Genomic DNA, 17,914 nt, shown 5'->3' with positions numbered 1-17,914 from the left:
CATTATTGTCTGAGCAAGCAACTGGAAAAGCTAGTCATTTAGAGGCATAAGTGATTCGTGAAACTGTTTAACCTGAGTTGTTTGAAGGCTAAAATCCAGACACATTTAAATGAATTGATTTAATATTAAGTAAAATATTAAATAGCAACTTTTTCTGACACGGTTCCAACATTGTAATCCAAATAAACCATTTTTTATTTTCCTATGTAAAGATACACTGAAAGGAATATATGATGCACAGGAAGGAATAAATACCAATGAGTGTCCATAATAGACAAATGGCATATTACTGGGTATTTAGTATGTTACTTAATTTCAGCAATCTTTTTGGTTGCTACAACTAAAGGAGCATTTAGTCTAGCCTTAGTTCTAAGTACCAATTTAATTTTCACCACCTACCAAATATTATCCTACCGGTAGGGTGAAGTGGCTAACACAGATTTGTTACTTGATGCTAATACCACAGTAGAGGCATCCTTTAGGATGCTGTTTCATCTACCCTCTCTACAACAGTTTATTGCAACATTTTTTTATTTTTAAACTGTAAAGTTAATTTCACGTTATTTTGCTGAAAACAAGCTTTTGGATCTTCAAAAATTGCTTGCACCTTACAACAACTGGCACTTATAATAATATACAAGATATGCAAATACACCTGTTTGCCAGGTGTAAAGAACTAGCTAAAGAGCATGCACATGGGAACTAAAGCGTACAAACAGCACGCAGCTCTGTATGTGATTCCTTTATTCGTGTAAAACTTCCAAGAAGTGAACAAAATCCATCATTCGCTTCATGGCTTATAAATCGTCATCAGACACGCTATTGTTCAGTTCTCATGTCACAGCTGTTACAGGCTTAAAAAAAAAAAAGGAAATATTCCTCTGAAGACAGGGCAAGCTTAAACCTGCCACAGATCAGAAAGATCAGTGTCACAGGTACGCTTTTAACAGACTAGCAATCTTTGAGGTCAGGTTGAAAAACAAAACACCCAGAAGGTGGGAGGTCAGACTGCAGGAGGGCCAGCCTGCAGCCCGGTTCCTTCTGCCAGTTTCTCTCCCCACTTCCGCGGCAGCCCGGGCGCTCCCGTCGTCCTCGCAGGGCAGGTGCCCTCCCGGCCTCCCCACCTGTCCCGCGCGCGCGCTGGGCCAAGCGACGCCCTAGCGGTGGGAATGGGAACACTCCGCACGGTAGCTTCCTTTCCGTTCGGCCGGCCCCGCCGGACCCCAAAGACCCGAAGCCCTGGGGGGGAGGAAATGCCAGCTCGCTCCTCGGCGCACCCCACCCCCCGCCCTGTTTCTCGCTCCGGCTCGCTGCCTCCCTCGCTCCGATGCCGCCGAGCCTCGTCGCCACTTGTGGGTGGCCGTCTGGCGGAGGTGGCAGCGAGCTCCGGGGCTCCGGACAGGGACATGGGGCAGGGTGAGTTAGCCGGCCGGGGGGAGCCCCGCCGGGACCCGCAGCCCGGGGGAGGCTGCGCTCTCTCCTCCGTTCAAGTCCCGGCTCGAGAGCGGCCGCAAGCGCGCGGCCCGGGGAGGGCAGAGTGGGAGAGGCAGCCGCGGGCGGGAACAGGCGAGCCACTGTCTCCTTTCGATAAGCAAGTCGGAGCCCTGGGTGGGAAAAGAGAAATCAGCCCTCCCGCCTTTTCTCCCCGGAAGGAAAGTTTCCCCGAGGCGTCTGGTTTGGGCCAGCTCGGCCGCAGCAGCCGCGGGCTGCGCTGCCGGCGTGGCGGCGGAGCCTGGGCGCCTCGCCCCTCGCCCCGCTGCTCCTCCTCCTCCAGCCTGGGCCGTCCGCTCCCTCCCCGAGACGCGCCAAATGGCTACCCAGTAACCCCGCGGGGCGGGGGCTGCAGCGCCGCCTCCTGCCGCCCGCAGCTCCAGCCAGCCGCCGCCTGGGAGCGGGGCCCGCAGGTGGACGCGCCCCCGGGAGCGAGGCGACGCGAGGCGAGGCGGGCCGGCCCCGGGGCTGGGGCGGCTCGGGGGGGCTCTTGACGCGCGGCCAGGCGCGCTCGGGCCCGGGCCAGGCGCGGCCCGCCCTGACCGGCCGGCCTCTCCCCCTGCAGCCGCGAAGCGCCGCCTCGGAGCTGGAGCCCGCGCAGCGGCCCGCCGGGCGATGGACGGCCGAGCCCCGCGCGCGCAGGACGCCCCGGCGGCGCCCCCACCGGCCGCCGGCCCCGCAGGGTAAGCCGCGAGCGCGCGCCGCCCGCCGGGGAGGGCGAGGACCGCGAGGCCGCCACCCCGGACCGGGCTGCCCTGCCAGCGGCCGGACGCGCTGGCCCCGACACGCGGCCGCAGACGCGGCTTCCCCCGGCCTCTTCGGAGGCCGCCCGGGGTGGGGGCTCTGGCCGGTTGCGATCGCTTTCCGACTGGGGCGGCCCTGGGTTGCTGGAGGGCAGTTGAATGCCAGGAACTGGGTGAGGAGTCTGGGAGCAGGAATGGTAACAAAGGGCCCCTTGTTGGCGCTCTGGAAGAGCGGCGGGCGATACCTGTAAGTGAGCTCCTGGGAAGGGGGAGAAAAGTTTCCTCGGCCAAGGGCTGAGGCCCAGGCAGGTGAGCAACGTCAAGGTGACTGTAAGGAAGGGGTTTTCTGCGGGCGGGCGGAGGGCGACGGGGGGTGTGCCAGCTGTCAGCCTGCTTGACAGTTCCCGACCCGGCGGGCAGCGCGCCTCTGATTGGGGGGTGTGTGTGCCTGTGGCCAATTGCTGGTGCCAAAGCCCAGCGCAGTCAGGCTGGAAACAACGAAACTTTTCTTTGTATCCTCACGTGTTTGAGGAGAGATTGGAGGGGAAGGGGCTGTCACATGGTGAGTTAATATTAACTGAAGCATGTCTTCCTGCCAGATATGCTAATAATCACCTTGCTAAGCGTTTGGGTAAACAGTAATGAGAACAGGTAGTTCTGCGGGAGATGGGGAGAATCTGAAAATAACCTTCGTCTTGGTTAACAGTGGAGGCTTAAGCTGGATGCTAGTTGAGCTTCTGAAGTGGGAAACTCCTTTGTTGGAGTATAACTTTTTCTTATGAGTGTTGCCCCAGCTTACTTTCTTTTCTGGTAGTTGATCTGAACGCAGAAATGCCCTAAAGAGAATATGAACATCTCAGAAAAGAAACGTTAAGGAAAAATCGACGTTGGGACTAATGAATGAGAGGAGTTGTACAGTTTTCCTGATTTAAGCGTAGAGAAGTCATTTTTCCCTGGAACATGACAGGCGTTTCCTTAGGAGCCAGTCACAGCATGTTTATTCATCAGAGAGCATGCGAACATTGGCAGTTGTCTAGAGGAAACATGGAAAAGTCTCAAAGAAACATGACGAATGTAAAAGATATTTCATATGGTGCTTACATGGAAGGAATATGTAGTGTATGAATTCTTTCATTTTGTTCCAATTAGTTAACTTCTCCCCTCTGCAAGGAGCTTTATTACTGTTGACTTCTGCTCCTGCTCTTTCCCCAGTTTTTTCATTGTTTAGACATTATCATGTATTCTGCCATATATTCTCACATTAGGATGTAAGAGTAAAGAAATACATAGGTAGAAAGATATTAATCATAAAGTCCTGGGCCTGTAAATGGAGCTGTAGTTATGTAAGTTGAAGATGAGAGAGCTTTCGGGAATACTACTGAAATGTATTCAGGTACCACAACATAAGATAGTGTTAAATTGGTGGATTTGAAAATGGATTAGGTTAAGGTATTATTAAAAAAAAAAAAAGAACCTAGCATATGCACATACACCAAATCCACTTAGGGGTGTTCAGAACTCGAATAATACATTTGAGTAAAATAGTCAGGTGACATCAGGTGCTCTGAGATGAAGGAAGTGAGAAGAGCTTCCTGGTGATAAGCAGACTGTAGTAAGATACTTCAGATTTTACTGTTGAGAATTTGAAGCTTAACCTGATAAATTCTTTACTTCAAAAGAATGTACAACGCTGCTTTATCTAATTTCTCGAATATAAAGAAAATACCTTTAAGGAAATTTTGCCCTCCCCTCTCCAAATTTAAGGAGGAACATCTGGAAATGTGCTTCTACGTCTTATCTAAAGTAACACCCCCACTGTGTCATTTTACTTTGCGTTACTTTATTCAGAGGTTATCCATTTCTGAAAAGTATAAGCATAAAAATATTTCTTCTCTACTTTGTCTTCTTCCACTTGTCTATCTTGTCCCCTAGGCATACCCAACTGCCTGTGATACAATGTTTATTGAATATTCAGTATTCCTTTTCTTCTTTTGCTCAAAGACCCAGAACATTAAAAAGGTTTTAATTGTGGGGAAAAAAATTATCCTAGATGTGAGTATTCGGGAGGTGGCAGGGACCAATCGCAATCAATATGTTATAATAAATTGTTTGGTTTGGAAAGTAAATTTCTTGCTATAAAACTAATTAAATCATGACTCATTACCCTAATAGCCTATGAGGCCTAGTTGAGTCCTTATCCTTGGATGTTACTGCTCTCAAGAATCTCTCTGTAATTTTCCAAGTTCTGCATTGTCATAACACCATTTTAAAGAAATTGAGTGCAACTCCATATTTTACAAATGAGAATCTGAAGCCCAGAGACACTGAGTGACTTTGCTGAAGACTCAGAGCAAATTGTGACAAAACCTGAAGGAAAACCCAGTACTTTAGTTTCCCAGTTCCTTGCATTAATTGCTTTTAATCTTTTCCTGGCCACAATATAATATATTTAAATTTCAAAGAGTCAGCGTAGGTACCTTATCTTTAGAACTACTAGTGCTTGAGTTTTTTACTTGCCCAGACAGATAAGTACTTTTTTTTTTTAACTCTTTGAAATTTAAGTGTCAAAAGTGTAGGTGACCTTGCTTTAAGGAACGTTAACGTTTTGATCCTGAAACAATCTTTCAAGAATGATCAGGCAAAAAAAACCTGTCTTTATAATGTTTGCAGCTTTGGAGCTGTGGAGTTAATTGAAAGTGTGGTAAAAATTAAGAAGGGATTTAGCAGCTGCTTTCTTAAGCTTTTATGTGGGTGTGTTATTGGTTCTAAAGTTTTACTGATTGTAGAAACTTGAGTTCTTGTTAGCTAACATTTATTGAGTACTTAGAAGTTGAATGCCTTAGCTGAAGTTTCAGCCTGAAAATTACCTGGGGATCTTTAAAACTAGACCCACGTTCTCACACCCCTACATATTCTGATTTTAATTGGCCTGGGCTGGGCCAAGGGCATTGAGAATTTTGAAATGCTGCTACGTGATTCTAATATGCAACCAGATCTAACAGTCATTGATTAAGTAGATGTCAATAGCTGAGATGGAGACGAAGCCATAAGTGAAGTGGAGGCTGCTAGTAATCATTTTTAGGGAACTCAAGATCCTAAATTTCGGCTTTATTTTGCCTTTTTAAAGATTCCATTTAGGTGCTTTACAGTATTATTACTGAAGAAACTGTGCTACTCCTTTTTGAGGAAGCGTGTTAACTGCATTTTACCGTCTTGGAAACTGGGGTTCAGAGAGTTTAGTTAACATACTCAAGGCCACACAAATCTAACAGATGAAAGTGTCAGAAACAAGGTCTGATCTCCAAACCTATGTTCTTCATCACTAGGCCTGTTGTCTCCCAGGGTGTTTGCTACCATGGATTATACAGAATGGCTAAAGAGTTTTTATTTCAAGTGGCTTTCTAGATGCATTGTCTTGATTCTTTTTTCTTTCTTTCTTTCTTTTTTTTTTGCTGAGGAAGATTCACCCTGAGCTAATATCCATGCCAATCTTCCTGTTTTTTAGTATGTAGACTGCCAGCACACTACGGCCACTAACAGAGCAGGGTATGTCTATGCTTGGGAACTGAGCCGGGGCTGCCAAAGCAGAGTGCCACTGAACTTGATCACTAGGCCATTGGGGCTGGCCCTTCTTGGTTCCTTTTAAAATCATGTTTATATTATATTTTTAAACAACTCCTACAAATTCTAATGCATATGAAAAAACCCAAAGCCTAGCCTTTAAAGGGAACTTAAATATTTGGTTTATGTCTTCAAAATCATATTTAATACTTTCATGTGTTTGGGGTGATTTAATTTAACTCATAGTAAATGGACAGCCTTCTTTTGTCATATAACACTCTGTACTTATTTTTGCTATTAGGCAGCTATTAAATTTATGGCATCATTTCAAAAGTAGGATTTGACTACCAAATAAGAAAAATGAAATTGTTTGTTAAGATAATGCTAGACTTTTTGTTCAAAGTCTAATTTCCTCTGAATGTGTTAGAGGGTAATTGAATAACATTGTGATCTGACCTTATCGAAATTCCGGGTGCATTTATATAATAATAAATGTCAAGCTTCATGTTTTTTTTTGTTTTAAAGATTTTATTTTTTCCTTTTTCTCCCCAAATCCCCCCGGTACATAGTTGTATATTCTTCGTTGTGGGTCCTTCTAGTTGTGGCATGTGGGACGCTGCCTCAGCGTGGTTTGATGAGCAGTGTCATGTCCGCGCCCAGGATTCGAACCAACGAAACACTGGGCCGCCTGCAGCGGAGCGCACGGACTTAACCACTCGGCCACGGGGCCAGCCCCTCAAGCTTCATGTTTTTGAGACAACTTCTTTCATTTATATAGTCAGAACTTGTGAGCCCTTATTTTACGTAAAACACATTTTTCTAGGCACTGGGAGATTGGCTTCTGATCTTATGAGCTTTACTAAAGAAACTATCTGTAATTATGCCAGAAAAAACAAAGGAACATGATGTTAGCGTAGAAGTGGTACTTTGATGTTAGCTTTGAAACATTGTGTTTATACTTAGGACTTAAAATGCAATAGCCTAACTCACTGGTCAGCAAACTATGTCCAGAAGGTCGAAGTGGGCCCTCCACCTGTTTGATTTTGTTTTTTGTCCAATTATTTTTTTATTGTGTAAATTTTATAACATAAGATTTACCATCTTAACCATTTTTAAGTGTACCATTCAGTGATATTAAGTCCATTCATATCGTTGTGCAACCATCATCACTATCCGTTTATCTTTTCATTTTGCAAAACTGAAACTCTGAAACCATTGAACAATAACTCTTCATTCTCCTCTCCCCCCACCCCCAGCCCCGGGCAACTGATGAGGATTTTAGGCTGGTTAATTTTAAAACTGCAGATGAGAAGCAGGCTCCGAGGAGTGGAGTTTGCTTGCCCTTTGAGAGACATTTGCATTTGTGAAGGAAATCTCCATGCCTCCCCCTCTGCACCAGGAGGAAGGCAGGATGGCCTTATATCTGGAAACTCTTAATGGGGAAGGCAAGGACTTAAGTTGGTTACTGTCTGGCAACCTCATGTAACTGATTTAGGGTGGTGGCTTCTGGCCTTTACTTAATCCGATTTGATTCTTATCTAAAAGTTGTGGGACCACCCAATGGTCAGACCCCACCTGCACTGATACCATTTTAACTTTTTTACATGTTCTTTCCTTTGTCTTGTACAAAGATGGCTCACATACCTATGCCTTAAATTTAGCCTTACTCTCCACCCATGTTTGCAGCAGAAGCGGCAGCAGCATCGGCTCCTCCTGCCGGTGGGTCCTGTCCCCACACAGCAGCTCTGACTGCCCGTGGGTCCTGTCCCCATGCCAGCAGCAGCAGCAGCAACATGCCGGCACCAGCTCTGCCTGCCCATGGGTCCTGTCACCATGCCCACGGCAGCAGCAGCTCCCCATGCCAGCAGCAGCTCTGATTGCCCATGGGTCCTATCCCCATGGCAGCAGTAGTAGGGGCAACAGCAGTGGCTCCTCCTGCCCATGGGCCCTGTCCCCACGCAGCAGCCTGACTGCCCATGGGTCTTGTCCCCATGTCGGCAGCAGCAGCTCTGACTGCCCATGGGTCCTGTCCCCATGCTATTCCACACTATTCTCTAAATAAAAGAGCACTACCGCCAGATCTTGAGAGTCCAAGAAATCTTTCTTTCGACTCCTCAGCTCACCAACCCTGCATCAGCAACCACCATTCTACTTTCTATCTCTGTGATTTTGACCATTCTAGGTACCTCATATGAGTGGAACTAAACAGTCTTTGTCTTTTTGTGACTAGCTTATTTCACTTACTGTAATGTTCTCAAGGTTCATCCATGTCGTCTCATATATCATCATTTCCTCTTTAAGACTGAATAATATTCCACATTTTGCTTATCCATTCATCTGTCGATGGACACTTGGTTGCCTCTGATTCTGATTTCTCCACATCCTCTCTAGCTCTTTTTGATAGTAGCCATCCTAATGAGTGTGTGGTAGGATCTCGTAGTTTTTTTTTTTCTGCTTTTTCTCCCCAAATCCCCCAAGTACGTAGTTGTATATTCTAGTTGTGGGTCCTTCTAGCTGTGGCACGTGGGACACCGCCCCAACGTGGCCTAATGAGCAGTGTCACGTCCGCACCCAGGACCGGAACAGGTGAAACCCTGGGCCGCTGAAGCAGAGCCCGTGAACTTAACCACTCAGCCACAGGGCTGGCCCCTCATTGTAGTTTTGATTCGCATTTCCCTAATGATTAGTGATATGAAGCATTTCATGTACTTATTGGCCATTCATATATATTCTTTTGAGAAACGTCTATACGAGTCCTTTGTCTTTCAACTGGGTTTGCTTTTTTAATTTGTTGAGTTTTAGGAGTTTTCTGTATTTTCTGAATATTAATCTCTTATCCTCTACCTGTTCTTGTAGAGTTTTGTTGACACACAGTCATAGCCACTCTTTTGCATGTTGTCTATGGCTGCTTTCACATTATAGATGGATAGGCCACACAGAGATCATAGGGCCCACAAAGCTAAACGTATTTTCCCTCTGCCTATATATGGAAAAAGTTTTCTGACCCTCTGACAAGTTGGCCTAACTTGTGAAATCAGTAAATGGAGCAGAGATTATTTAATTCAAAATTTATTTACTGAGGAGGACTTCTAAGTATTGAACTTAAATATAAATTGTAACAAAAGGATTAATATTATGTTTGCATAAAGCAAGATACATCTTACAGTAAGCGATTCTGCAGAATGGTGATAGTGATTGATTTTTTTTTTCAAGTAAAGACTTAGGCTTGGCCCCTTGGGAAGCATTATAGAATTTTAACATTTGTATGATGTTGGAATATATTTTAAAGAGAAGTACTAAACTGAGCTGGAGACACTTTCACAAAAAATGACTGCTCCGTGGTTAAGATGTTTAGAAACAAATGTGCTTAGGAGGAGCTGGACCAAAGGTGGAAGGAGTTCCTATCTAGTTTTCTGAGTCTATACTTATTTTATGAGTTAAGTCAGACTGTCTTTATAATTTCCAGCAAGTTTTTTTGTTGTTGTTATTAAAGATATTTCATATCCTTAAGCTTTTAGTGTTCTAACATTAGTATTATAGTTGTAAGACTTTCTTTTTTTTTATGACTTTGCTTTGCTAAATTTTTTTCTCCATCTGTTACAGTAAAAACAAACTAAAAGTATGGGAGAAAGAAGTTTCCCATGACTATTTATAAAGGGCCAAATGTCTTCAGTTTTGCCTATAAACTTCATATCTGCGGAATGAATCCTTTGGAAAAAGCTCTCAATGACTTTAGAAAAATGCTAGAGTGAACTTGGGTTATTATTTTTTTTCATATAGTTTAAGTTTACAGTGCTGTTTATAAATTTAAATAAGCTAAAATTATTAATTGACTTAAGACATAAAAAAAAGGCTGTGGAGCTGAATTATGGAGTAGTTTGACAAAGGAAATACTTTAATTGGATGGTCATCTCAGAAGATGAAGAATGCAAAGGCAAGAGAATTAGTTTAAGCTCAACTCATGGAAAGCTGAAAACTTAGTACTATTGGTAACTTTTAACACATTTTAAATAGTTGTAAATCTTACAAAGATCAGAATTTGCAAATTTCTTAGGTAGCAAATAAAGGTATTTGTCTGTGCCTTATGCGCTGTAGCTAAGGGGTATGGTTCAGAGGCAGGCCTCTAGGAATTAGGTGGGAGGAAGGCACAATACCCTATAGAACTAGGTCCATTCTTAACTGCCTACTCTCTAGAAAAAACTGTAGCCCATTAAGGCTTTCAGGTTTGTGGTTGTGAGGTAGTGAGGATGGGGTTGCTAGGTGAGCAGGGGGAAGAATGACCTCTGAATCCCTCATTTTAATTTCCTCTAGTTACTCCTGTTCTCTCCCTATTGGAACCCCCTATTGAAATCAGCTTTAGAGATAATATAAATAATTATATTTTAAAAAGTATGGGTTAATAGGACAGAAGTTTTCCTTTATTATTGCCTCAGACTTGTAGAAAATTACTTTGGACGGAATTAAAAGGTGAAAATGCCATATTTGGGGGGATTTGATTTTTTTTTTAAATAACCAAAGTGGTTCAGAGGCAAGCCTCTGAAATAGGGTTGAAAAACAACCTAAGTGATAATAGTTTGGGTCCAAAATATGATTGTGCTTATAAAATAATGATTCTAATTTTCTTGTATGGGGTGTAAGTTGACTTTAAGTAGGGTTGAATGCCAAAGAATATGCCAAAGAAAATTAGAATCTGTTATTTAAATGATAGAATCATTGGAAAAAGTGCATTGCTTCTCAATGTGATTAATTTGAAATATTAATACCAAGTAATTTGTATGCATTCCGGTATATTTGTTAAAATTAAATACACCATTTCACTTTGTAGTCTAACATTACAGCTTCTGTACTTACACCAAGATATATTTGCAAGAAAGTAGAGTTACCACGTTCAAACCTGGGTGGGACGTTTATCACTAGTCCTTGAGGATTTTCGTCTCTCTAGCCTGCACACGTGTTATCACATGCCCATGCACACGTGCTATGATTTCAGGAGAAATGGAAGTGAGGAAGTATTAGATGTGCCCAAGGGGATAGTGGTGACAGGAGCCAGAGTTTTAACAGCTGCTCCAGTCATGTATCAGTTCAGATATGCTGGAAAAACAGGAAATTGAGTTGCTAAATCTGAAAATGGCTACCACCCTGCCGTTCCCAGGTCTGATGGATGTGCGGTAGTTTCTAGACCAATTGAGTCAACAGTTGTCAAGATAAGTATAAGAGCCACTGAATTTATTTTCTCCTTTGTGCTAAAGTAGATGCAGGTTGTACGGAAAGCACACATGTCAGAGAGAGGGGCGAGCCTTTGTTTCTCTCTTTTATGCCTGATAGTCAACTGCTTTAAAAGAATTAGGAAAGAGACAGGCTCACTGTCTTATGGGACAGCATCTGTATTTTGTGGTCTGAGGCTGCCCTAATTATTATTAGGTGTTCATGATTCGGTTACTAGTTGGCAACAAAACTACGGAGCAAAGTGTTGTACCAGATTACAGGAGTGGTTTCTTCCCGTCTTTTGCCTACATAAGATGTCCATTCCCAGAGAGCAGCTAGCTCGTTTTTGCTGTGTTTCAGGAGAGCATAGTGCAGAGAATAAGGTTAGCAGGTGAAAAGAAACTGATTTTTACACTGTACTTTGTGACCCTATGCTATCCGTCTTCTATCTTCAGTTTTCTCTTTCTCTAAAAGAGGGTAAGTTGGGCTATGGTGGTTTATTACCTATGAACTTTTTTCCCCCTAGGAAAGTAGGGTGTGGCTTCATCTGAATGAAAAATATGTAACACTAGTGATCCGAAAGGGGAAACAGGTGGATTTTTTTTCTCCTCACATTTTAATTGGGACAAATTTTGTCTTTAGAACCTATTCCAACCTGTAATTTACTCTGTTTTACCATATATTATTTTTGAAATCTAATCTGGTCTGAAAGGAGCAATATCCTAGAGTCGTTCACATCATCTGTTTGTGATCCTGTATGTATGTAGAAATACATGGGAAGTTCACTCTTAGATGATGCTAAGAAAATGCAGTCCTTAAGTTTGTGCTGGTGTCTTTGTGATGCCTAGGAACGTGTTTCCAACTAACTGAATGGTTATAAGTGGTATAGCCTTGAATTTGCTTAGGGACCTTTTTAGAATTTTGTAATCAAATTCAGGATTTCATATATATGTTTGGGGTGCCAGACTTTGGGATTTTCATTTTTTTATGAATCATAGTTATTTAGGACACTAAGCTGATTATGCAAGTTAGACTAAGCGGCAATTCTGAAAGTTATCTGAAGGTGTTGAATGAATATTTGCTGTAATTTTTGTAATCCAAATCCATTCTTTTTTGTATTCTTCCAGATATTAAGCATACCAAAAGTTGAAGTTGCAGGAATGCATATTTGAATATCAGGGATTTGGGTCATTCACAGTTTCCTTGTATCACTGGAAAACCTTGGCAAGGTAAAGAACAAGTTTCTGGATCCCCACAGATAATTGGAATGGTTCCAACACAAAGGTACCCAAATACCGTTGGTACTAAAGGAACAGCCCTGGGGCACCAAGAACTGATGTGCCGTGCTGAGCCGTACCTAGTTTAGGAGGCAGTACAGTGATACCTATTGAATTCCATTGGTGACATCTTTTACCATCGGTCTTCATAAGATTCCCTGTCAAGAAGCAGTTTTTAAAAATTCTGGCACTTAGCCATTGTGTTTTAATAGTTAAAGGCTATCTAGCATGCCTTGCTCTCTGAATTAAGTACCAAAGCCTCTGTTTATCGTGATGATCATTCATTCTGGTGCGTGATTTCGTGACTGATGAGGAAGCTGTCTGACCCAGGGGCTGAGCTGTCGTGGATGGCTTTGCACACGTGGTCTCTGTGGCCTGAGGAGTATTTCCTCAGTGATACTCACCAGCGCAGCCCTATGTCGGACATTCTTGTGGAAGAAGGCCAGTGAGTGAGAACAGGGGGAGTGCTTAGAAGTTGAGAATGAGGCTTTGTTTCTTCCTTAATCCTAGAGAACCACCCAGCTGAAATTTAACTCTGCTAGTGAGAAACAGTTTTCGTTGATATATGCCTTTTAAGCTCTAAAATTGGCCATGACTAAGTGGAAAAATTTTTTTAAATTGTCTATTTTTAAAATAAAATAGGAAAATTTGGAATAAGTGGTAACACCCTGTAGATAAAGCAATTTGATTTTTCATTTTATATTTATATACATAAAGAGTATCTCAGTTGTGTATATAATACTCATTAACTCCCTTTGCTTGAGACCCATGTCATCTGCTTATGTTTTTACACTACTGCATCATGGAAAAAGAATTAAATTTCATGGGTTATGAAGGGGAGAATTTTCCTGGCTTTTTTCCTTCTTTGGTTAGCCAAGTAGATGAATCCTGTGCTAAATGGAAATGTAGAGATAATTAAATTTTTACTTAGGGATGTAAATGAAGAAAAGAACAAGAAATATATTCAGTGAATGGACAAATGGAAAACAGAAGAGTCTCTGATGGCAGGAGAAAAGGCCGCAGTGCTAAATGTGAGGCCGTGCTGGCGTTAAACTGGCAGTTGGTGGTTGGAAGGCTTTAATCTCTTATGTTCGATTTATAACTCTGATGCTGTTAGTTTGTGAAACCCTTCTGTGATCTTAGGTTATTAGAAAGCATTTTCTACCAAAGACCATCTATAACCTCTTTAGAAGTACCATAGATGCTGTTTAGGGGAGAGATTCCATCCAAAATTAAACTGATAAGTATGCAATGACAATAAATCTTTACAGTGGTATTTATAGGTCACATCATTTATTCATTATTTTTCTAATAGGCAGTATATTCAAACAGCACAAAATTCAAGAGCAAAAAATGACAACATAGTGAGAAATCTACCCCCAGCCCCTTGGCTCCTGTCCCCCAGATTTTCTCCCCAGAGGCTATCAGTGTTATTGTTCTTGTGAACCTTGGTAGGATACTCTATACCAGTGATGTGCAATGGAAACATAATTGCCACAAATGCAATTTTAAATTTTCTAGCTGCTACATTAAAAATTCCATTTCAATAATATGTTGCACGATACAATGGTTAACATGATTCCAGTTCTACAAAACAACAAAACGGTCCTTAATACAAAAATATTTTACACTGAGTCAGATTTGAAATTTAAATTAATTACGTAAAATTTCTTAGTCACACTAGCCGAATCTCTAGTGCTGAAGAGCCTCATGTGGCTGGCGGCTACCGCATTTGACGGTGGATCTCCTCACACTCAGGAGCAAATGTGTGTGTAAGCGTATCGTTTCTCCCTCTTTTCTACACAATTAGTGCTGCTTTGTACCTTTTCTACTTAACAATATAACTTGCTGATTATTCCATTATATACAGGGCTCAATTTTTTCTCCCTAGCTCTGTATTATGTCTTTTAGGGATGAACCCAGAATCTGTATAACCAGTCCCCTATTGATGGATACTTGGATTTATTTCTCTCCCCTCACGCCCTGTTTGCTGTTATTAAGTGGTCATTTTAGCATCCTTTATGCAATTTACAATCTACTGTGCTAATACTCTTTGCTGGTGTGTTTGATTAAATTAACTAGATTGTGAAACCCTAAAAAGCAGAGGCCATATTCTTGACTACTTCTTTTGTGTGTACTGCTGGGTTTAATTTAATTTCCTGCACATACCTAGACACATAAATATTAGTTAGTGGCTAGATATTGTTTGAATTTGCGTGAACTTGAGCAAGAGGTCAGTATTGGGGGTGGAAATCATTGAATTACTCATCCACTAGCATGGTAGCAGGTCAGTTATGCAAAGAATCGAACTAAGTATTTAACATTCATTTTTGCAGCCATTAATCAATGAGTTGTTGTTAAGCCACCATCAAATGCTACACCATTAAAAGGGCTGTTGTGAATCTCTCAGCACTCTATTATTAAAGATTCCATTCTTGGTTTGAGATTCTTTTTCAGCATTGTTCCCTGCAGTGGTGTTTATAAAAGAAGTATGCATTTCATTAGTATTATAAGTGAAAATTCTGAGAAATGTTATTACCTCCTCAAATTTAGAGAAAATGAAAAGTTTGGCTATCATGGGCAGTGTTGTTTAACAGAACATAAGTGTTTTATTATTATTTACAGCCTAAATATTCCTATTTGAATAATGATAGCAGAGTAACATTTGATTTATAGAATAAGTTATTGCTTTTGAGAACAAAGCATTAGTTGTTAATTATATGATTAATTGGCGGATAAAAATTCTAATTATTTGTGTGAACACCCTGCAATCTAAATTGTCAGGAGCCTTGCTGTTTTGATCTGGTTCTTCTGCTGGTGGAAGAAATTAGCCTTCTGATGTGACCAACAATGGCTGAAGGATAAAACCAAATAATAAAGGGTATTTTCTTCCAGCTCCTGAAAGAAGAGATTGAGAATTAGAGTTAGTATGAATGGAAGAAATTAAATTGTTAAATAGGCACCTAGGGCAGAAAAATCAGTCTGAGTGCTTCTTCTCCTCAGTATTTTTGAGAGTTATACTTCAAAGTGGATACAAAACTGCAAATATCATAGTAGATAACAATTTTGTCCATTTTTTCCTAAGAATGTGTTTTTGGCAATAAGTTGACATTTTACGTTGTCCTAAAATAAGATGAAATTCTAAGCCAGGATTCATCAGGAAAAAAACTTGTTCATTTAATGTATGGGCAGGTGACACCACATTCCATACAGCATTTGAAGTGAGCCCAGTACTCTCCATTTAACTCTGCAGGCTGCCTTACAGTTGTCTCGTGGGGTGAACCAGTGCACTTGGCTCTCGGGCATTTAACAGCATTGGTTTTGGTTTCAAATAAAACTGGTCCAGCCAGAAGTCAGAATAGCAGCTCTTGCAGAACGGATTTGGAAACAGAAGACCTGGAACCCAATCTTGTATCTGCCACTTGCTGGTTAAGGCACCTTCTTTCCCCCTCATTGGGCTCAGTTTCCTCCGTGGTGGGACAAGATAATAATACAAGAATGTATAATTATACAAGATAATTATACAAGAACAAGAATGAAAGTGTGGAAGTAACACCAACACTTATCAGGCATTCAGTATATGTTTGTTAGTTTTTTTTTTCTTTTTGGAGGAAGATTAGCCCTGAGCTAACTGCTGCCAATCCTCCTCTTTTCGCTGAGGAAGACTGGCCCTGAGCTAACATCCATGCCCATCTTCCTCTACTTTATATGTGGGACGTCTACCACAGCGTGGCTTGCCAAGCAGTCCCATGTCCGCACCAGAATCTGAACCAGCGAACCCCGGTCGGCAGAGAAGCGGAACGTGTGAACTTAACCACTGTGCCACCGGGCGCCCCCTGTTAAACTTTAAATATTGTCTGCTTTGTTAGAAAACAGCCTTTTGTAATGCTGGCATCGATATTATTCTAATTGGAAACCAAGGAGTGAGGGAACATGCCATGTTCCTTTCCCGGGAAGTAGAAGATGGGGTTGGTTTTCTTCGTAAGTCCACTGTGAAAGTCCCTGTGCGAGATGCAGGGAAGTTGTTCTTGGAACACTGAATAAAAAATGGGTACTAATCTCAATGAAAATCACATTCTCTTTTAGAGGAGAAAAATGCCCCCTCTGAGATTAGGAATATGCTACCAGGGTGATTGTAATTCTGGCTGTTTCCTCACTTCCGCGTTCTGAGAATTGCCTTACCTTTTCATGTTTCACTTTTTTTCTATGTAAGATGAGAGTAACTCTAACTGCATTTCTTTGATTTTGTTAGGACTGATGTGCAGTGACTGAAAATTTTCAGTTGTAATGTCACACACAAGAACATCATTATTCAAAAGAGGAAGTGGGAATTTGAGACACTGTTCTAATTATAGACTATCATATATTGAAGAGAGCTTCTTTTTTTTGACACATGGATTAAAAATCAAATCTTCCTCTTCCTGTAAACTAGAAATTGAGGCCTTATACTATACCACACATGCTGTAGAATTAAGTGGCAATCTAGAAAATAACTTTAGCTATTGATAAGAGAAAGAGGAATCTCTGAGTCCTGACTCCTTCATCCTTAAGGATGACTGTGACTGTATCATTTAGTCACAGGGGAGGGAAGTGGGCAGCATTTGTCCCTGGTTGAGTCAAGCTGTAACTCTTTAAGTTCTGGTGGCAGGATGATGACACAGTCTGAAAAGTAACCCTGCAAACCCTTGACAAAAAGCCTTTATTATAGCAAGTACAGTTCAGTAGTCTTATTTATTTATATTTTTCTGGATTCACTCTTTTTTGTAATTTAGGAATATTTTCCATATTCTTGCAGGTGAGTTTTAATGTCAAAGAGGAAAGACTCATTCACAATTTCTTTTTTTTTTTTTTTAAAGATTTTATTTTTCCTTTTTCTCCTCAAAGGCCCCCGGTACATAGTTGTATATTTCTTTTTAGTTGTGGCATGTGGGATGCCGCCTCTGCGTGGCCTGATGAGCAGTGCCATGTCCGCGCCCAGGATCCGAACCTGCGAAACCCGGGGCCGCAGAAGCAGAGCGCACGAACCCAACCACTTGGGCACGGGGCTGGCCCCATCATTCAAAATTTCTTAACATGATTGTGATCTAGTTTATCTTAGTAAGTATAATGAAAATTTTCAGGCAGAATGAATTATACCCATGCACAGACTGCATTTGGAAAGTTTCTTGAGCATTAAGGTGTTCCTGGTAAGTTTACTTTTAAATAATATGTTTTACAAGACAGTATGTAAAATAATATGGAGCCTTAATTGCTTCAGAGGTTGAATGAATGTTTGTAAATTCATTCAGATTTCCACTAATTAAAAGCATCAGGGTCACTGTAATTGAAGGATAATGGGCAGTGATTTGTATGACTGGTCACACAAGTTACAAACATTTACTGAACACTGAGTATTCCCCAGGTACTGTGTTAAATGTACGACGCATATTCCTGCATTTAATAGTCCTCAACCACTCTGTAAAGTAGATGTGGTCGTTGTCCAGCTTGTGCGGAAGAGGAAACTGGGGCTTAGAGTGTAACGTATCCAAGGTCGCATGGCCGGGCAGTGGCAGATCTGAGACTGGAATCCAGATGCCATTTGAAATCCGTTTGCTTTGACCACTTTGTGTTCTACTCCCCTCCCCTCCACCCTTCAAA

General features: G+C 41.8%; 1 protein-coding gene across 28 annotated transcripts in view; it reads left to right on the top strand.

Moving 5' to 3' along the window:
- The first annotated feature begins 1,345 nt into the window (after positions 1–1,345).
- Positions 1,346–17,914, top strand: part of COBLL1 (cordon-bleu WH2 repeat protein like 1) — a 152,880-nt gene continuing 136,311 nt past the window's right edge. For 3 of the 28 annotated variants that reach the window (XM_070581452.1, XM_070581448.1, XM_070581443.1), the window contains exon 1: positions 10,880–12,229. The gene's annotated coding sequence lies outside the window, so the exon portion shown is untranslated. The other 25 variants (XM_070581484.1, XM_070581473.1, XM_070581487.1 and 22 more) reach the window with 22 other exon arrangements.

Source organism: Equus przewalskii, chromosome 17 (genome assembly GCF_037783145.1).
Source record: "Equus przewalskii isolate Varuska chromosome 17, EquPr2, whole genome shotgun sequence".
NCBI lineage: Eukaryota > Metazoa > Chordata > Mammalia > Perissodactyla > Equidae > Equus > Equus przewalskii.
This window is presented reverse-complemented; position numbering and strand designations above follow the sequence as displayed.